The sequence below is a fragment of the Lissotriton helveticus genome, chromosome 7 (genome assembly GCF_964261635.1).
Source record: "Lissotriton helveticus chromosome 7, aLisHel1.1, whole genome shotgun sequence".
Taxonomy (NCBI): Eukaryota; Metazoa; Chordata; class Amphibia; order Caudata; family Salamandridae; genus Lissotriton; species Lissotriton helveticus.
The window spans coordinates 1,668,687,611-1,668,709,576 of record NC_136068.1 but is presented as its reverse complement, the minus strand read 5'-3'; the positions used below and the strand labels follow the sequence as shown (position 1 = coordinate 1,668,709,576).

General features: G+C 45.6%; 1 long non-coding RNA gene across 1 annotated transcript in view; it reads left to right on the top strand.

Annotated features, from left to right (window-relative positions):
* LOC144767606 (uncharacterized) overlaps positions 1-21,966 on the top strand; it is a 51,291-nt gene that overhangs the window by 14,753 nt on the left and 14,572 nt on the right. Inside the window, exon 2 of the long non-coding RNA XR_013598281.1 lies at positions 4,199-4,290. This is a non-coding gene — a long non-coding RNA (uncharacterized LOC144767606). The remainder of the gene's footprint in view (positions 1-4,198; positions 4,291-21,966) is intronic.

The following is a 21,966-nucleotide window of genomic DNA, read 5'->3' as shown; positions in this document are numbered from 1 at the left end:
TTTCATCCATGTGTTGGTTTTGAAAACAGATAAATAAATGGCATTGTCATTTACAATGCCAATAGCTTAAACTTTGGCATTGTAAATGACAATGCCTTTTATCCATGTTTTAAAAAAAGAAACATAAATAAAACGCATTGGCATTTACAATATCAATAGCTCAAACTCGTAAATACCAAAAATACTCGATCTCTGAACAGCAATTGATGCTTCTGCTTTTCAAACTTAAAAACATATGTTGTAGTAGAAACACCTTAAACACCTTAAACAAATATAATGCAAAAATTTCCCTTTTGAAAATATATCATCCATACATAAATAGTATTTTATAGGATAAGCAATTAATGCACACATATATGCACGGTCTGTGAAGCACTAGATATAAAGGGGCTTCCAGTGCAGAGAAAAACACACAGCCCTGTTTCCCTAGTCCACAACCTCTAACAACCACCAACAACAGACATAGTAGAAGTATTTTGTGATGTCTGCTGCGGCTTTGAACAGCTCAGTGAAATATCTCACTGGATTAGGTAGATCACTAAACAAGTACTCCTTTAAATGTCCTGTAATTTATATGCGTGGATACAGCTGAAGTACACTGTTCCGTTCTACACCACCACTGCCCCTCAAGCTGTGGCAAGTAGAATGTGTGCATTTTTATATAGCACCAACTTTAAATGGGCACGCATGAAAGATTTTGAGTGACACTATCCTACGAGCAAAATCAAGCAATATAGACAACAGAAACATATATAAATAATAGAAATTACACCTATTTGAGCAACAAAAAACTCTAAGATAATAAAACTGCTGAAAGCAAGCACAAATAATGCAAGGGCACTAACCTTGACTGCTGCCCGGAAGTTGTGCGTCGTTGCAGCCAGGCCCCACTAGATCTTACTGATGAACTTCTCGAGCAATTCCACCGTGGCATTGACCAGCAGCGCATCGATCTTAGAGCATTGGGTGCCAATGGCGGCTGCAATAGGGAGGGCACCGGTGAAGCTCAGCACTGCGGCCAGGCAAAAAAATACTCTTCTGTCACAGTCGGGCTGGCATGTCCTGAAAGTGCTGTGTTGCGTGGCTCCACTTGCTTGGACACTGCTAGTTAACGTTATGATCAGGTTATGCTGCCCGTTGCAGTCCGCCTGGCCCAATCATGTCAGCCTGCCGTGTGGTGCCCGAACGCAACAAAAAATGTTAGATGTTGCTGTGAATTCATGATAGGTCAGGCGCAGGACAGCAGAAATGAAAAACACATTTAGAACCTGGGGAAGAAAGGAGCATGCTGCATGTGGGCAGTGACCATGCACAGAGGCGGTGCATGGAGGACTGGGCAAGTAGAGAAGCTGCGCCCACCCAGGGAGTCCGGCACAGGACGTGCATGGTTAAAGCACCAGCACTTCCAGAGACCAGGAGGAAGTAACAACTGCACTTTTTGAAAAAAAAACAATGCTATGAAGGCCAACATAGTCGCGTGTGACATCATTAACACTCGCGGAGTGGTGCCCTTCCAAAAAGTGTTGCGTTTAAATACAACTACCTTCTTTCTGCTTCCAAAAAATAAAGTTTTTCTAGTTGATTTTCAACGGCGAACATGAGCATGTCGAACCTGAGCATGTCTCGTTTAAACTCAGCTATCAACCAATAAAGTTTATTCGCACCATGCCTCATACCTGACTGTGGCACTGCTGCTTCTGGCTTCTGCTGCCAAGTAGTGGGGGCGGCACTGCTGCTTCTGGCTTCTGCTGCTGAGTATTGGGGGCTGGGTCAGGGGGTGTTATCTGAGTCCGGGAACGGAGCAGTGCTGGAAGGCACATAGCGCTTCTGATACAAAAAAAGGCGCCCTGTCTAGAGAAAGTAAAAGCGCGTGGGAGCGCGAGAAGAGACGCGTACGTTCACAGCCCATGTGTCCAAAAGCGCGCGGTCACAGCCATTGTCTCCAATGTGTTTTACAAGCTTGTGCACCTCTCCTGTCCCACTTCGCTAAGCCTACCCAGCAACAATAAGTCTCGCTTACGCGAGCAGCGCTTGGCGCTGCATCAGTACGCAAGACCTAAAAAGGGGATAGAGCGGATTAAGGAAGAGCTGACCGCGAGTACCGAAAAAAACACCATCTCCAAATACTTAGAGGAAATGAAGAAAAGTTTAAGAATGTTGGAAGACGATATAAAACCAAGGAAACAAAGGAAACTGCACAGCAACTGTGGTGATTACGAGCCCGGAAGGACACTCAGCTACAGTCATAAATATGACCACCTGTACGCAACCAAAGGAACCACAACAACGACCACATTCACAGAGGAAAACCAAGATGAGGAGTTAGTAAGGTTGAGTGATACGAATATTGATGTTTCGGTAACATCAAAGACCTTGGAAAGTTTAACCTCAGAAGGCATCATTTCCACAAGTCCCATGACGATTTTGGACGAGTACCGGCTCCTGAGTAGGGGGCCGGCAGACAACTCGAGGAAAACCCAAACTGAATTTAAAAAGGGCACTCCGGCAAGACGAGGACGAGGAATGGCAAGGGGTTCCAGGTCAAGACGAGGAAGAGGTGCAAGCAGAGGAGAAAAAGGAGAGAGCGATACAGAGCAAATGGGATACAGACAAACACGCTCCAAGAAACAACTTTGGTAATGGTAATTGTAAACCAAACCATCATTAACGTATCAACCAGAACTTTGAGCTGATCCCATGAATTATGTGGATGTAAGGATTGACATGTTTAAGTTCTGCCGTAAGGTAAAACTTTAAAAATGGCATAAGCTGAAACCAGGTAGGACCAGGGGTCTACAATCACAGAATGCACGTTATCTGGCAGTGAGCTAAACATCGGCGATATTGACACTTTGGTTGCGCTTCACGAGTTGGAAGGGGAAGGAGACGACTAGAGTACCGATGTCTGCCAAATGCTGGACGAAATGAAAATTGCATATGACAAAGCAGCTGCGACAGAGTGCAAACTCAAGTCTAGGGGCACGATTCACAGAACTAACTTAAGACAAAAATCCTAAACTTACTATCATTTTGGTATTCACAGAAGGCACTTATTCATTTTGGTATTCACAGAAGTTAGAAGTCCTAACTTTAGGACTCCTAAATGCCTTCTGTGAAAACCGAAAGTCTTAAAGTTAGGATTTTTCTCAGTTTAGGAGTAGTAAAGTTTGGAGTCCTAACTTTAGGACTCCTAAATACCTTCTGTGAATACAAAAAGTCTTAAAATTAGGATTTTTCTCAGTTTAGTAGTCCTAAAGTTAGGAGTCATAACTTTAAGACTCCTAAATGCCTTCTGTGAATACCGAAAGTATTAAAGTAAGGATTTTTCTCAGTTTAGGAGTTCTAAAGTTAGGAGTCCTAACTTTACTACTCCTAAACTGAGAAAAATCCTAAAGTTAAGAAGGGAAAGCAACCTACCAGATTTACTTGTGCACAGTGACCTTACCAGCACTGAACAAACCAGGGGAGTCAATCTACAGGGCTTTTTCACATGTGGCCACTGCAAGACATATGCTAGCAGCCGTATGAAGAAAGAGTATTGCAACACAATCACCAACAACTTTATCTCCACCAAACAATTCCTCACATGCAGTACCACTTTTGTAGTATATGTTTTAGAGTGTCCGTGCGGACTGCAATAAGTAGGGAGTACGGCCCACAAGGGCCAAGAAAAGAATCCTTGAACACATGAGGGCCATAAAAAACAAGGATAAACTATACCCCATTACTAGACACTACGAAAGGCACCGTTTTTCAGACAGTTCCAAACTAGTGTACTGTGCCATAGAACAGGAGAGCGGTAATAGAAGAGGAGGTTACCGCACACTGAAACTCGGGCAACATGAGTCCAGACATATGACACAATTTGTGTCCAAATTGTGTCATATGTCTTGACACAATTTGTGTCCATATTGTGTCCAAAAGGACACAATTTAGTCGAGGAAATGTCAGTACACCTGCAAGAAGTGTAAACAAGTTTGGAGATGCTTGCCATTCCACTGGTCTAGTCGGTGACACAATGGTGAACCGTATACACTCTGCCAATCAATCTGTTGTTCTGTCTTCCAAGATAATGCTTTTACTAATGAACCTTGATGCCTTAATTATTGTCACCTGAGCTTGAATTTTCCATGATTTGATTTTAGTGTATTATGACAATGCTTCTCTTTTCTCTGTTCTCTCTCTGTATCTCTTACAGGAGGAAAGGAAGGGATCCATGGCTTGTTCATGTGACAATGGGGCCCTCACCGTTTTCTTTGCAACATCTCCATGTTGCATCTCAGCTCTCAGGTAAGATATCTTCACTTGTTATATTTATGTGATTTAAGTTGTTATTATTACTTCACTTTAGAAGGTTGACATATAGGGGTTGTAACGGGTTCATAAGGTCTGGCATCGTATCCTGGTATATTTGATGGTTAATATTACAAGTCAATCAATCAATCAGTCAATCATTTATAAAGCGCACTACATACCCGCAAGGGTCTCAAGGTGCTGGGGGGGCGCTACTGATCGAACAGCCAGGTCTTGAGTGTCCTCCTGAAGGTCAGCAGGTCTTGGGTCTGTTGTAGGCTCAGTGGGAGGGAGTTCCATGTCTTGGCGGCAAGGTGGGAGAAGGATGTCCCTCGGGTGGTCTTTCTTCGGATGTGCGGGATGGTGGCGAGTGAGAGGTCAGCGGAGCAGAGCTGGTGGTTGGGGGTGTAGAAGGAAAGTCGTCTGTTGAGGTAGGCTGGGCTGGTCTTGTTGAGTGCCTTGTGTGCGTGGATGAGGATTTTGAAGGATATCCTCTTGTTGACTTGGAGCCAGTGAAGGTTTCTCAGATGGAGGGGTGATGTGGCCGTGGCGTGGTACGTCGAGGATCAGTCGTGCTGAGGCGTTTTGGATGTGTTGTAGTCGTTTGATTAGCTTGGTCGGGGCTCCCGCATAAAGGGTGTTTCTGTAGTCGAGTCTGCTGCTGACGAGGGCCTGGATGACTGTCTTTCTTGTATCTGTCAGGATCCATCTGAAGATCTTGCGGAGCATGCGAAGGGTGTTGAAGAAGGAGAAGGAGACAGAGTTGACTTGCTTGGTCATTGAGAGCGTTCAGTCGAGGATGATTGTGAGGTTGCGTGCATGGTCAGTGGGTGTCGGGCTGCCCCCAGTGCCGTCGGCCACCAGGAGCTGTCCCAGGCTGAAGGGTAGGAGCCGAGCATGAGGACCTCCGTCTTGTCCGAGTTCAGCTTCAGGCGGCTGATCTTCATCCAGTCGGCAACGGACTTCATTCCATCGTGGAGGTTGGCTAGGGCGGTGATGGGGTCCTTGGTGAGGGAGAGGATCAGTTGAGTGTTGTCGGCGTAGGAGATTATGTTAAGGTCGGGCTGTCGGGCGACGTGTGCGAGTGGGGCCATGTAAATGTTAAACAGTGTCGGGCTGAGGGAGGATCCCTGGGGTACTCCACAGATGATCTCGGAGGCTTTGGATCGGAAAGGGGGGAGGCGAACACTCTGGGTTATGCCGGAGGGGAAGGAGGTGGTCCATTCCAGAGCCTTGTCTCAGATCCCTGAGGCGTGGAGGCGCGCGCAGTGTGCGGTGGCAGACTGTGTCGAAGGCGGCAGAGAGGAGCAGGAGGATGAGTGCTGCGGTCTCACCGTTGTCCAGCAGGGTCCTGATGTTGTCAGTGGCGGCAATGAGGGCAGTCTCGGTGCTGTGATTGCTTCAGAACCTTGACTGGGAAGGGTTCAGGATTCTGTTCTCTTCGAGGTATTGGGTTAGCTGTCTGTTGACGATCTTCACGATGACCTTGGCCGAGAACAGGAGCAGGGAGATGGGCCGGAAGTTCTTGAGATCTCTTGGGTCTGCCTCTGCATGTTTCCAGCTTTCTGGGAAGGTCGCGGTCACGAGGGAGGGATTGATGATGTTCCACAGGTGGGGTGCGATGGAGCTGCTTGCTTTGTTGAAGACGTGGTGCGGGAATGGGTCTGACGGAGAGCTGGAGTGGATTGTGCTCATGGTCCTGATGGTGTCATCGATGCGCACGCTGGCCCAGGCAAGAAGGGGGTCGTGGTCGATGGGTTGCGGAGAGTATGTTGTGTTGCTGTTTGTTGAGGCTGTCTGGTTGTTGAAGCTGTCGTGGTTGTCTGCTATCTTGCTGTGGAAGAAAGTGGCAAGGGAGTCACACAGGGCTTGCGATGGCGGGATGTTGTTGGGGTTCCCATTAACATCTACACACCACTAGTCAACACAGACAGCTCAGGGAGCATGCATGAATGGGATGACACTATGTCAACTTCTGAGGAATACTACCACTAGAGTATAGACACACAACCTGTAAAACCACAGGGTATACCTCCATGGGATATATCTGATGCCCAACACAGCATGCTGCTGATAAATCCACTTGGTGAATACAGACAATGCAGTGAATGCACACAAACGTGATGACACTATGTCAACATCTGGGGACCATTACCACTAGAGTAAGGACACATAACACGTAGAACCATGGGGTTGAACTGCATGGGACATCAGGGACCAGAATACCCAACAGGGTCATAACATTTATCAGAACTGAGCTTGGCTCCACCCACGTGCACTTAGCATGCTCCCATATAGCAATAATATTACATCACCGTCATCCAAATTTTCTCCCAAGATTTTCTTAAAAATTAGACTCAGCATAGCCTCTACGTACACAATTTCCCGGTGCAGCGGGTATTATTACTATACTTTGGACACACGATGTCAGATGTATGAATTGAATTTTCAGAATCAGCATGGTGGTCAGTACTTCACTTGGGTACCAAGAATTGTGTGGTACTTTACTTTTGAATTCAGTACTTTACTTTGAAATTCAGAATTGCATAGCATTTTATTTTTGATTTTACTCTCCAAAGATGGCGGCTGTTTTGCTGTAACATTACATGCACACATTTGCTTAGTCCGTTTTCACTGTCTAAACAGGAAATGTATGTAAGACCCGTGTCAGCCTCACTCTGGTGTGTGATCAAGAACTCTTCAGGTCAAAATGCGTCACTGAGGTTTATGAATTGATAAACCCCCTTTACATTTTGGAGTGCTGCTGCTGTATTAGTGACCTGAAAGTGCACTATACTCGAGACTTTGTTGGATATTTACCGCCAGTCTACTCTGCCGGCTTACGTGCCATCCCTCAATGGGCCGTGATTTCTGGTTGTTTCAGGGCGTACCTGCCCTCCTACTTTCGTGAAACACTGGATGGATTTCAATAGTATTCCACATGGCTACTCATATATTGCCAATCCTCACTCCGGCGCACCCACAAATCCTATCCCGACGTGTCACACTCCTTTAGAGCCCTGCAGAAGTCACAGGACAGTTCCCTCATGTGACAAAACATATGTTGGCTGGTTGTTTTTCGTTGTTGCATCATTAAATACGTTTGAGTAACACTCTAGTGTCGACCACAGATATTAGTACAATACGAGACTCATCAACCATTGTTTTATCCTCATTACATGTGCCAGAAGTTCTTGAGAACTCTCGGGTCCCACTCGGCCCCCTCCCATTTATATATATATTCTTTTTAAAAGGGGCCAGGCCCTGGGGGATTGAGTCCCCAGGGCACAAAAAAAGGCAAGAGAAGGGGAGCCACACAGCCCCCGTTCTTAAACAAAAAAAGTCGGCATCTCGGCTTGGCCACGCCCCCTCCCTGCAACACTCAGCAAATGCACCCCCTTAAAGTTGGGGAGTTCATTTCCCTTGAATACTGAGGTGCACTGGGGGCCAACTAGCCCACCAGGTACCTCCAGTATGTGCCAGGGAGCTGCATTGCAGAGAGGTGTTCAGAAGCCTCGCCCCTTTTTACACCCCTCTGCAATGCAGCTCTGTGGCGCCTACTGGAGGTACCTGGTGGGCTAGTTGGACCCCAGGGACCCTCAGGATTCAAGACGACTTAATCCCCCTACTCAAAATGCACCATGGGCGTTTTTGCTAAGTGTTTCAACCAAGGAACCCTCAGGATTCAAGGGGACTTAATCCCCCAACTTAAAACGCGCCACAGGGCGTGTTTGCACAAATGTCGCATCAGCCCCCACCCCCTCCCTTAAACACTGTGCAAACGCACCCCCTGGCGCGTTGTAAGTTGAGGAATTAATTCCCCTTGAATTCTGAGGGTCTCTGGGGTCCAACTAGCCCACCAGGTACCTCCAGTATGCACCAGGGAGCTGCGTTACAGAGAGGGGTTCAGAGACCACGTCCCTTTTTACACCTCTCTGCAATGCAGCTCTGTGGTGCTTACTGAAGGTACCTGGTGGGCTAGTTGGACCCCAGGGACCCTCAGGATTCAAGACGACTTAATCCCCCTACTCAAAATGCACCATGGGCGTTTTTGCTAAGTGTTTCAAGGAGGGGGCGGGACCTGAGGTGGCATGTGTGCAAACACACCCTGTGGTGTGTTTTAAGTTGGGGAATTAATTCCTGTTCAATCATGAGGGTCCCTGGGGGCCAAATAGCCCAACACTTGCCTCCAGTAAGCACCACTGCGCTGTGTTCCAGAGAGGTGGCCCAGGCCATTCCCCTTTTTAAACCGCCCTACAATGCAGCTCTGTGGTGCTTACTGGGGTAAGTGGTGGGCTAGTTGGCCCCAGGGACCCTCAGGACTCAAGGGGTCCTAATCCCCCAATTTACAACCTATCAGAGGGGTGCATTTGCACAGTGGTGCAGGGAGAGGGCATGGCCTGATGTCACAAGTGTAAAAAAACACCCTGTGGCGTGTTTTAAGTTAGGGAATTAAGTCCCCTTGAATCCTGAGGGTCCACCTCTCTGCAATGCAGCTCTGTGATGCTTACTGGAGGCACATTGTGGGCTAGTTGGATGACAACTATAGACGTATCATCACTCTATACGTCTATACGCCATGAGGATGGCATAGGAGCTGTGAGGAAATTTCTGGAGGGAAGATCCATCAGTTACCTGGAACATTCTGCCATGTTAATAGGCATGTTGACATACTGTCTGAAACATAATGTCTTCCTGTTCCTGGGCAGCCGGTATTTACAAAAACAGGGTACGGCAATGGGGACATCTTTTGCCCCAACGTATGCCAACCATTTCATGGCGCTCTGGGAGACGGAAATCGTGGAGGAAGAAAAAAGACAGGATTCAAGAATAATAACATGGTGTTGATTCATCGATGATTTATTGGTAATTTGGGACGGAAGTCCAGAAGACCTACAAATTTTCATCAATTCCTTGGAAATAAATAAATACAATCTCCACTTCATGTCAAATATAAGCAACACCAACATAATTTTCTTGGATGTCGAAGTTTTCATCAAGAACAACAAATTGTGCACCAAAATACACCGAAAGCCGAAATCTTGCAACAGTATCCTTCAAGCAAATAGTGGACATCCAACAAAGCTCAAATGGAGTATACCCTATCGTCAAATGCACAGGGCGAAAGGGAACTGTTCGGAAATGGATGAGTTGGAGTCGGAAATAGAAATGATGAGTAGTCGTTTTCTAGAAAGAGGGTACCCTTTGGATGTACTGATAACAGCAAAATCAAGAATGAATTTGAAACAACGGAATGACCTATTGAAACCTGTGGAAAAAGAAAAGACAGATGACGCAACACGCCTAATCATGGACTATAACAACCAAAGCCAGGATCTGAAAAGAGTAATAAGCAGGAACTGGAAAGTTCTATTATTGGATGATACTTTAAAAGAAAATATAACATCTCATCCATGTATTATCTACAGGAAAACAGCTTCCTTATGAGACATTTTAACTCAGAGCCATCTTGAAATAAAACAACCTAAAGTAATATCTTGGTTAAACACTCCTGGATTCTGGAAGTGCAAGAAATGTAAAGCTTGTGACCATGGAGTAAATATATCTGAGTACATACTGCTGAATAGGAGATCTGAAAAAATCATAGATCACATAACTTGTGAATCCAAATATGTGATCTATAGACTGACATGCCCAAGTGGGAAACATTATATAGGGAGCACGATTAACAAATTGAAATTGAGAATTTTACAGCATCTTCGTGCGATCAAGAACATTGACCCGAATTACCGAATGGCCAAGCTCTTCAATGAATGTCATCAGGGCGATGGCAGCAAGTTACGATACTCTGGTATTAAAATCATAAAACCAGCAGAGAGAGGCGGCGATCGGACATTGAAGTTGCGGAAAATGGAATCAAGAATGATCTTGGCAATGGGGACAGAGTACCCACATGGACATAATCTGGACGCAGAACTGTGTGTACATTTGTAAATATTAGTACAAGTTAAAACCATGTAACATCAGTAAATAACTAGGAGACCTTTCCTTGCGAGGTATAAATAGGGTGTAAATATGAACTGACCTTTTCCTTGTATAGTCAATACTTGCACATATAAACTCAGAAAATAGGAATACATAATTTTGAATCATCAATAGAAGAAACGTTTTCTTTTTAGTTTTTCATGTATATCCATGTTGCAGGACCCTCGAATTCAGAGCCCATGTGTGTATAAGAAAAGATAAGATATATTTGGGCACTGAGCCCGGAAAATAAGGACAACCTAGGAAATTGAATATTTGATCAGTACCTGGATGTCACACATAAGGGGTGAGAATTATGAGGGAACAATACATGAATTCTTTAAAGGAAATGTTTCCTACATGAGATGTATGTACATATGTTATCCAGAATAGTGACCAAAAACATAAAGAGGGGGAGTTTGTGAATAGTCCATAAGTACTTATGAACCTGATAGCTTCAGTAATTTTTGAACATGTACTTTACATTCAATTTTTCTTTGGAGAGTTATTTAGAGAGTTCTTTGAAGAATTTTTTAAAAGTTGTTTGAAGAGTTCTTTGAAAAGTTCTCTAAAGAAGTCTGAAAAAATTCTGAAAAAACTTTGAAAAAAGTTGAAAAAAGCTGAAATAAGCTACAGGACAACTGGAGGACTTATGATAAACGAATAACTACCCTTCAATGAAATATGCACTTTTTAAATATTAAGTACATAAGAAGAAGACGAAAACAAACATGGCTAACAGATTGATTTTCATTAGATGATCGCATGTCTTTGTACTTTTATGTATATAATTTTTGTAATAATCTTTGCATTACTTTTTCGCTTTATGTACTTTACATGTAAAAACGCAAATGAAATGGCGAAAGCATTTTGCACTTCTGATAGTACTTTACTTTTCATGCAAAACAACAACAATAATGAAATAATGGCGGCGAATTTAGCCCATATTTTGAGAAAGAGGTTACCTGTCTAGTGTTTTTTAAAAATACATAGAGAAGGGTACTTGCACGTAAACACTTTAAAACCGATCTAGACGCCTAAGGACTCTATGGTCCAGTTGAAGGCTAGGTGTAGCCGAAACGCGTAGGCCGTCCTGTAATTTGCACTTTTTGCACATGGTGTTGTAAAAATAAATTAATTTAAACTTACCTGCTGCAGTGCCGTGACTTTCTTGCTGGGAGGAGAGGAGGCAGAAGGATTCGAAGGTATATATATATATATATATATATATATATATATATATATATATATATATATATATATATATATATATATATTTTACCAGCCTGACTGCATATCAGAAAACAAGCACCCACACCGTGAATCTTCGTGGCACAGGTAGCTTTTTATTCCACTTGCAAGGTCAGACGCGTTTCGGCGGTACAACCGCCTTGGTCACTGCATTACAATCTTTGCTGAAACACTTAGAAATATATACAGGTAAATTCTCCCTTGGTTGCTGTGGCAACCACAAAGACAGCCATAGACATAAAGAACTGATGTAAAACTATACTTAATGACAGTGCAGTTTTTTTCCGTCAAATAATAGAAATAGACAATACATTAAACAAAAAACTTTGTAAACAAGGTTTAACTACGATAGAGTTTATAAAATGTCACTCAATCAGTAGTGTATTATATTAAAATGATAATAAAACTGAAACGGGTATTTTTCTCAATAGTGTAGTGTTTTGGATTTACAGTAGCCCAAACACTGCGCACTTATAGCCATCGCAAGCCACTTATGGTCTGGTACTCAGTGGACCCCTCTCCTAGTGATAGCAGCTGAGAACAATCTCATTGGCTAAACCGTAATCTAACTGAATCACTATGTGGGTTAAACTAGTGCCCAGTCATAGTGCAAAGAGAGTGGCTAAGTAGCTGGGGTCTGAAAATAATGTTCTAGATGAGTGTACTAGATGGTGAGCAATTGAGCCCAAGTGGTCATAGACCGTGCAATTTTACAGTGTATACGTAAATGTACAGTACATTGATGGTCCTAGTGCTAAGTGTATTGGGTGAATATATCAAAGTAGGGAAAAATACAATTATACAAGGAGGAAATAAGGTTAACCAAAATATAGACAAATGGGTGTTAAAAAATGCTCAGAGGACTGGTTCAGTACTCAGGAGGAGGCAGGTACATAACTGTCATAGATGGACATTAAAGAGCTTCATCTGCAATCATCCCATGTAGGATCTTGGAGTTGAGCAAAATAATGTATCTCAACTCTAGTCTTCTCAATTGCAATTGTCTGTCACCTCCCCTTGGAATTTTTTGGTACGTTGTCGATGACAAAGTACGTGAGGTCTTGGGCATTACCTGCGTGACAAGAATTAATGTGTCGTGCTACAGGATAGGCCTGGTCATCATGAGTTATAGCCCTCAAGTGTTGCAGGATGCGTATGTGTACAGGTGTATGGTGCTCCCTATGCACAGTTTGTTGCAGGTACATTGCAGTATGTATACCGCAAAGTCGGTTTTGCAATTATAATTTCCACGGATAGCAAAAGGTGTTTGTCTGATTGGCAATATCACAGATTTGGTGTTTACGCCATGCCTACAGGCTTTATATTTACTACACCTCACAAATCCTTTCTTTGTTTGTAACCAGTTTGTAGGTTTTGCTACGGCTGGCGCATTTTGCACCAATTGTTGGCGCATGGATTTGGCTCTGCGGAAACTGATCGACGGTACTTTAGGACAGGTAGGGCCCAATACCGGATCATGTTTGACTGAATTCCAATGTTTGTAGATTATTTTCCTGAATCTAGTGTGGTATGCATGGAACCCAGTGATCAGTCTAGGTGTGTCCGTTGCCTCTGTTTTTTTCACTTTTCTATTTTTGAAGAGGAGATCTTTTCTTGGTGTTTGCTCACTCCTACTTCTGGCTTTGGTCAAGGTCTCGGACTTGTATCCTCTCTTTTCTAGTCTGTCAAATAGTTATTTGGTAGATGTGTCTAATCCCCTCTCTGTGCTGCAGTTACGTCTCATCCTGAGGCATTCTGCAAATGGTATTCCTTCTTTGACACTGTGCGGATGAAAACTGTCCGCATGCAAAAAGTTCTGTTTTAACTGATCTTTTTGAGTTAACTTTAACCTTTATTTTTTTCAGTGACTATATATTACATATATAATCACTGAAAAAAACAAAGTTTATAGTTAGGTGAAAATGTCAGTTAAATCATAAAGTTCTAAACTACAAAAAACACTGAAATTCACTAGTTATAGTTATCTTAAGAAACTATAATTTGTTCCCTTAACAAACTAACTATAACCCATGCCCTCACCATGATCATACTGTTATCAATTATGCAATTTCAGATGTCATTGGGGATGTTATCAATGCAGTCATTGAACATGTCATCAGTGATGAAGTATGTGGCTTTCAAATGTTATGTTTTACTGACATTTTCACCGAACTATAACGTCCCTTTAATTTGAGTTTTTTTATCAGTGGATGGCTAAGGTTTTTAGTTAATGTACAGGATGATATTATTACAGTTCCTAACTATAACATCACTTTAACCTTTGTTTTTTCAGTGAATTTCTATTTTTTTTCAATATAAAATCAGATGTAGGATCCCAACTTCCTGCTGCGCATTGCCTGCTGTCATGGAGCATTACAAAGGGAGTCATTTTAAGTAAGGCAGACCTGGGGGAACCACACGGTGTCTGATGGTGGAGTCTCAACTGCCTCCACCATCTGAAGCCTCTGGATTTTTGGCCTGCCCTTTACAGGATCATTGGGTTATGGTGACATTTGCCTTTCCTGATTTAAAGCAGGGCAATCACCACTGGATTTCCCTGCAGGTTAGGCAAAGCAAATAATTTCCCCATGGTGCAGGGAGGAAACTCCTGGCAGGGAGGAAACTCCTGGCAGGTTTTAGGTTGACGAGCAAACTCCCTCTTTAGCCCCCCATCGACGGTCAACCCCCCTGCAGTGCTTGGCTGCCTTTCGTATAACACTATGAAGTGTGTCATTTTTCAGTAATCCAGACTATTGGCTTGGGTAAACGGTCATAACACCAAAATGTAACAAGCATTTACAATGCAACGGTCTCGCCTTTGCAAAAGTTAGAGCTATTGGCATTTTAAATGACAACATTTTTATTTATGTGTTGGCTTTGAAAACAGATAAATAAATGGCTTTGTCATTTACAATGCCAATAGCCTAATCTCTCGCAAATGCGACACCTATTGCATTTGCACCCACACACACACACCAAGCATTTGCAATGCAATAGATCTTGCATTAATTAAGTTTGAGCTATTGGCATTGCGAAATATTGCTACACCAATTGCAACAAAAGTCTATAAATTGTAAGACAAAAAAATGTATATTTATTTTTGTAGCAATGGTGACATGCTGCGCTTTAGATGAATATGTTTTTTTAAAGTAAAGTGTGCCATACTGCGATTGCTACAATAGTTAATTGTGGATGCGTTAACAATTGATGTGTGCACTGACGGTTGGTGTGGTGGTGTGTGTGCCTGCAGAAATTGTGCACTGATGGCTGGTGGTGTGTGTGCCTGGTGGAAGTGTGCACTGACAGCTGGTGGTGTGTGTGCCTGGTGGAAGCGTGAACTGGCGGCTGGTGGTGTGTGTGCCTGGGGAAAGCGTGCACTGACGGCTGGTGGTGTGTGCCTGCTGAAAGCGTGCACTGACGGCTGGTGTTGTGTGTGTGCGTGTTGAAAGCGTGCACTGATGGCTGGAGCTGTGTGTGCCTGGTGGCAAAGCGTGCACTGACGTCTGGTTGTGTGTGTGTCTGGAAGCGTACACTGAAGGCTGGTGGTGTGTGCGCCTGGTGGAAAATAGTGCACTGACATGTTTAAAAGTAAAGTGCACCATACTGCGATTGCTACAATAGTTAATTGTGGATGCCTTAACAATTGACGCGTGCACTGATGACTGGTGGTGTGCGTGCCTGGTGGAAGCGTGCACTGACGGCTGGTGGTGCGTGTGCCTGGTGAAAGCGTGCACTGGCAGCTGGTGGTGTGTGCCTGGTGAAAGCGTGCACTGACGGCTGGTGGTATGTGTGTGTGCCTGGTGAAAGCATGCACTGACATCTGGTGGTGTGTGCCTGGTGGAAGCGTGCACTGCCGGCTGGTGGTGTTTGTGCCCGGTGAAAGCGTGCACTGGCGGCTGGTGGTGTTTGTGCCTGGTGAAAGCGTGCACTGATGACTTATGGTGTCTGTGCCTGGTGAAAGCGTGCACTGATGACTAATTAAGTTTGAGCTATTGGCATTGCGAAATATTGCTACACCAATTGCAACAAAAGTCTATAAATTGTAAGGCAAAAAAATGTATATTTATTTTTGTAGCAATGGTGACATGCTGCGCTTTAGATGAATATGTTTTTTAAAAGTAAAGTGTGCCATACTGCGATTGCTACAATAGTTAATTGTGGATGCGTTAACAATTGATGTGTGCACTGACGGCTGGTGGTGTGTGTGCCTGCAGAAATTGTGCACTGATGGCTGGTGGTGTGTGTGCTGGTGGAAGTGTGCACTGACAGCTGGTGGTGTGTGTGCCTGGTGGAAGCGTGAACTGGCGGCTGGTGGTGTGTGTGCCTGGGGAAAGCGTGCACTGACGGCTGGTGGTGTGTGCCTGCTGAAAGTGTGCACTGACGGCTGGTGTTGTGTGTGTGCGTGTTGAAAGCGTGCACTGATGGCTGGAGTTGTGTGTGCCTGGTGGCAAAGCGTGCACTGACGTCTGGTGGTGTGTGTGTCTGGAAGCGTACACTGAAGGCTGGTGGTGTGTGCGCCTGGTGGAAAATAGTGCACTGACATGTTTAAAAGTAAAGTGCACCATACTGCGATTGCTACAATAGTTAATTGTGGATGCCTTAACAATTGACGCGTGCACTGATGACTGGTGGTGTGCGTGCCTGGTGGAAGCGTGCACTGACGGCTGGTGGTGTGTGTGCCTGGTGAAAGCGTGCACTGGCAGCTGGTGGTGTGTGCCTGGTGAAAGCGTGCACTGAAGGCTGGTGGTATGTGTGTGTGCCTGGTGAAAGCATGCACTGACATCTGGTGGTGTGTGCCTGATGGAAGCGTGCACTGCCGGCTGGTGGTGTTTGTGCCCGGTGAAAGCATGCACTGGCGGCTGGTGGTGTTTGTGCCTGGTGAAAGCGTGCACTGATGACTTATGGTGTCTGTGCCTGGTGAAAGCGTGCACTGATGACTAATGGTGTCTGTGCCTGGTGAGTGTGCACTGACGGCTAGTGGTGTGTATGCCTGGTGAAAGCGTGCACTGACGGCTGGTAGTGTGTGTGGCTGGTGAAAGCGTGCACTGACGGCTGGTGGAGTGTGCCTGGTGAAAGCGTGCACTGATGGCTGGTGGAGTGTGTGTGTGCCTGGTGAAAGCATGCACTTACGGCTGGTGGTGTGTGTGTGTGTGGTGGAAGCATGCACTGACGGCTGGTGGTGTTTGTGCCCGGTGAAAGCGTGCACTGACGGCTGGTGATGTTTGTGCCCGGTGAAAGCATGCACTGACGGCTGATGGTGTCTGTGCCTGGTGAGTGTACACTGACGGCCAATGGTGTGAATGCCTGGTGAAAGCGTGCACTGACGGCTGGTGGTGTGTGTGCCTGGTGAAAGCCTGCACTGACGGCTGATGGTGTGTGCCTGGTGAAAGCATGCACTGACGGCTGGTGGTGTGTGTGTGGACCTGGTGAAAGCGTGCACTGACGTCTGGTGGTGCTTGTGTGGTGGAAGCATGCACTGACGGCTTGTGGTGTTTGTGCCTGGTGAAAGCGTGCACTGACGGCTGGTTGGGTATGTGCCCGGTGAAAGCGTGCACTGATGACTAATGGTGTCTGTGCCAGGTGAGTGTGCACTGACGGCTGGTGGTGTGTATGCCTGGTGAAAGCGTGCACTGACGGCTGATGCTGTTTGTGTGTCTGCTGAAAGCGTGCACTGATGGCTGGTGGTGTGTGCCTGGTGAAAGCGTGCACTGACGGCTGGTGGGGTGTGCGCACCTGGTGAAAGCGTGCACTGACGTCTGGAGGTGTGTGTGTGGTGGAAGCGTGCACTGACGGCTGGTGGTGTTTGTGCCCGGTGAAACCGTGCACTGACGGCTGGTGGTGTTTGTGCCCGGTGAAAGCGTGCACTGATGACTGATGGTGCCTGTGCCTGGTGAGTGTGCACTGATGGCCGGTGGTGTGTATGCCTGGTGAAAGCGTGCACTAACGGCTGGTGCTGTTTGTGTGCCTACTGAAAGCGCGCACTGACGGCTGGTGGTGTGTGTGCCTGGTGGCAAAGCGTGCCCTGACAGCTGATGGTGTGTGTGAAAAGTGTGCACTAGCATTTGTTGGTAGGCGGATATGTAGACACAAACAATGGCCAATTGAGTCTCGAGGTAGGCGCATTTTATGAAGCAAACCGAGCTGAGGATCCAATTAACGTTAGTTGTGATCAGGAAAAGGGGAATATCATAGGTTTGGTGGACTTCACTGGCTAAAGGTTCGATACAGACTGGTCTACTAGAATGATAATTTGATTCACCGTTTTGCTGTAGAAAGTGAAGAACAGGAAATGGAAAACTATGTAGGTGGAGTGTTTGAGCAAGGTGAACATCATTACTGGAAGAGAGCTGAATGTACAGTAGGAGTGTGGTTGGGGAGAAAGGGAATGTGTACAAAGATCTCCACAGCCTTTCAAAATGTACTACGTTTTTCATAATTACAAATGAGGCTACCATGCTCCCTGCCCCCAACAATTTGATGTCTCAAGTCACAAGCCTGGGCCAAATGGGAAAGCTTAAAAAATGTAAGTAATTTCCAAGGAAATGTGAAAGGCATAATATACAAAACAGCACGGTTTCTCAGCTTTCACCAGCAGCTCCACAATAGGTCTAGACCTACAGATCACTTTAGATGTCTATTGTCAACAACCTACCCTACAATACCAGATCTATAGAAATTAAGCACGGTGCCAAGTATGCGGTGACAATGGTGATCTCACAAAGGACGCACTATAAATGAGCGCTGGAGAAACAAGTGCACAACATCTGCGCAGTGCTTGAAGACCAGCGGTAGCAACGTGCTGTGTGAATACGAAAGCCTACAAAATGCTACCCCACTCCCCCCAAATAATGTTTCCATCATTTGCAGGCTATCCATTATTTTGTTCAGAGGGGCGCAATTCTGCAAAACTGTCCATGGGTATCTGCTTTCCAAACATTTGATGCCAAACGGGAAGAAGAAGCAAGACTCATCACTTGTATAACCAACCCCGCTGGCTGTTTAAAGTCAACACAAAGCTCGCATGTCAAAGCTCACACCGCCAGGCAAAAGCAAATCTGTAAATGCAATAGGTAGATGAAGGGAGTATCGGCCCGAAAAATAAATTACAGCAAGGAAATAGAAGCAAGGAAGCCGGGGACACACGAAAGCTGTCAGTACAGCGAGACTCCGAATTGTGAGGCAGGTGAAGGGACACTGATATCAAATGTATGTCCGAAAGATATATAGGCAAGAGGCTACGCGCGCAAGGCCCATTGAAAACAAGTTTCACACAATGCATTCACCACACACTGTGATTGCGGAAGGGAGGGGGGGGCACACCCTGAAAACGAATTGCTCCGTTCCATTATCAAAACGGCACGTAACAGTGGGCATGCGCAATTAAAATTTTCAAAGCTACAAACTCAAAATAAAACGCGGCAATGTGGGCATGTTCCTTTTGCAGCGAACATTCACAGCTTACCTCCCACACAATAAAGGAAGTAGTAAACGAAGGGCTGCACGGCATATTTAAAAACAACGCCACTGACGAGATGCAGTGAAATGCAAAAAGTGACCCAGGAACAGAACTACGTGGTTTGACGCGGACGCCGGCGCACTGACGTCACATGCCGATTCGCTGTTGAAGAGACTATTCCCCGGACTCGTCTCCCGCTTCCTAGTCCCTGGTCCGTATTCCACGAGGGCAAGACGACGGACGGACCTCAGGGCAGGAGCCGAGTAGAGCATACCTTAAGAGCTTGGAGGAGTGGGCAGGGAGGATGTAGGCGAGGCGAGGCCCTAGTGCCGTGGTTGTCTCCCAGCAGGCAGGGAAGCTGCCGTCGTTCGGCCGGTAGGGCTTGCACGCACGCCTTCTTTGAAACGAACCCCTGAAAGAGCCCGGTGAGTTGGGGGTGGGGAGCGAGAGAGGGGGGCAGAGAGGGAGGGCATGTGTGTGTGTGTGTGTGTGTGTGTGTGCGTGCGTGTGTGTGTGTGTGTGTGTGTGTGCGCGGGTGCGCGTGTCTGTGTGTGTGTTTGTGAACAGCGTGCTGCGCGTGGCCATCTCTTGTCTGAATGCTGGTTTGCCTGCGGGACAGGAGATTTGCACGCGGGCGTGCCTGTACGTGCTCGTCCAAAGACCAAAATCGCCGCACATGCACTACTCTGTGTCCCCTGAGAGCGAACTCGGCGACAATAGGTCTCGATGCCGAGACCTAAAAAGTGGGACAATTGGCTTTTTCAAAGTATCAGCAAATCAACATATCTAAAGCTAACTTGTTAGCTTTATCAATAAATCAACACAGAAAGTTATCAATAACTATAATCCAATGCACTTCCATATGTATACATGGCAATGATTAATAATAATCACTATCACATAATAAATAATTTTTCTTCAAAACAACCTTAAACCTCTTTTGAGTCTTGTTTTACATTCTTCAACCACTAAATGCAGCCAAAGAACTAATCACAAGGCATCCCCATACTACAGCTGAAGTGCATGCAGCTCCAGCTCATAGTTCTTTAAACCAATATGTTAAATGCTACTGGGGTCATGAAATCAATGGCCCAGGAGACTTACTGAAACTTTTTTTGAATGTTCAAATGGAGCTGCCACGCTTCCTGCAGCCCCCCACAACATTTAAAAAAAGATTAGTAGTGGCCCTGCCACTTCTATGGGCCATGTGAGCATCAATTATTTTATTTTTTAAAGCCCTTGCAGGGGATAATGGGGCTCTCCTAAGCTAGAGCACTGAATGTAAAATGAGAGTCTATTCCATCATTTCAAATGTACCCCTTTATAAATATATTTTTCATCTGGGGAGGGGACATACCCCCCTCTATGAGCCTTTGAAGTACCCGTGGACCCCATCCACCATGGCTGAATCTTTTTAAAGGGAAGAAGGACATGGAACACACCTCTTTGAAATGTTTTAATGCCCTGGGTACCCCCTGGGGCTGATAAAATATTAAATGAGGAGGGGCTGCGAGGCCCACTCCCTGAACCTTTTGAAGGTCCCGGGGATCCCCTCCCTGGGGCTGATATCTTTTTTAATGGGGGGACTTGGGGTGCCTTTTCCCCAAACCTTTTCAATGCCCATTGGACCCCATCCCCTGAGCCAATAAATGTTTTAATGGGGGGAGGGGGGCATGCACCACCCTCCCCAAGCCTTTTGAACCCCTTTGGGACCCCATTTCCGGGGCCCATATCTTTTTTCCTGGGTAGAAGATCTTGCAGCCCCCCTCCCTGAGCCTTTTCACATACCCAGGGAACCCAACCCCTGGGGCTCAAGTACTTTTCATTTGGGGAGTCGAGCCCTCGCCCAAAGTCATATAAGGCCCGGGGACCCCAGCCTCATGCACCAAAAGCATCAGTGTCCTCTGGACCACATTTTCCAGGACACTGAGTTCTTCCCTGACAAGGAAGGGGTAGAGAACATAAATCCACTGCCTACCCACACTCTCCTGAGCAGAAATCAAAGGTTTGCTCCCACCTGGCAAGAGCAAAAACAAAAGCAGATCCTGCCACGCAAGAGCAACTGATGCAGTTTGCATCTGCTGCACCCAGGATGGGCACAGAGGTCCTGGGTCTCCCTGTGGCCTCTTTTTTCTCTGGGTGCCCTTTTGGGATCTGGGTACCTATATCTACGTTTTATTTATGTAGGCCATGGGAATTTGGTCCACAGGGCCATTTAATGGCTAGGGAGGGGTGTTAAATGCCACCCTTTCCCCTTTAAATAATGATGTGGCCCGAGGGGTAGCAGCCCTGGGGCCATATAAAGTCTAGGGGAGAGGGCCTGCATGCCCTTTCCCTTAAAATATTTTTTAAAAGCCCCCCAGGCCACTAAGTGTGGATTAGAATTCAAAAGGGAAGAAGCTTGCAGTTTTTAATTACAGCACAGCGAATCTGTAAAAGAAAGACATATTTTGGTCCCATAATGGGTCCGACTGGAAACCCTGCCATGCCCAGGGGGTCATGGTATCCCTACAATGCCCACTACATGTTTGTTAAAAATCTTTTTAAGGGGAAAGGGACGGAGTACCCCAGTTTCTTAAATGGCTGGTGCAGCATCTTTGTTCATGTTGTGGGAGCCAATATTTTTGCTGCTCCACGTCTCTATATATGTTTCTATATTTACATACATTTTAAATCTTACATTTTCCAAAAACTACTGAACTGATTTACACCAAATTGCATGGCATGCTTTCTGGATAAAGGGGTGTGTGAGATCAAGATCTAGCTTTCTGACAAATCCTATAGAATATAAAAGCAGAACTTTACACGAGTGGGCCAGTAGTCCTCCACTTTAGAGGCACAGAAAAAAGGTCTGGGAAAAACTATGGTTTCATAAAACTCAGTATGCTGCCACCCTATTCACTGTGCTAAACACATGACAAGCACAGTAGTCAACTGTATGTCAATTAGGGCACTCTTGGTGTGCCCCTTCTGGCCACAGG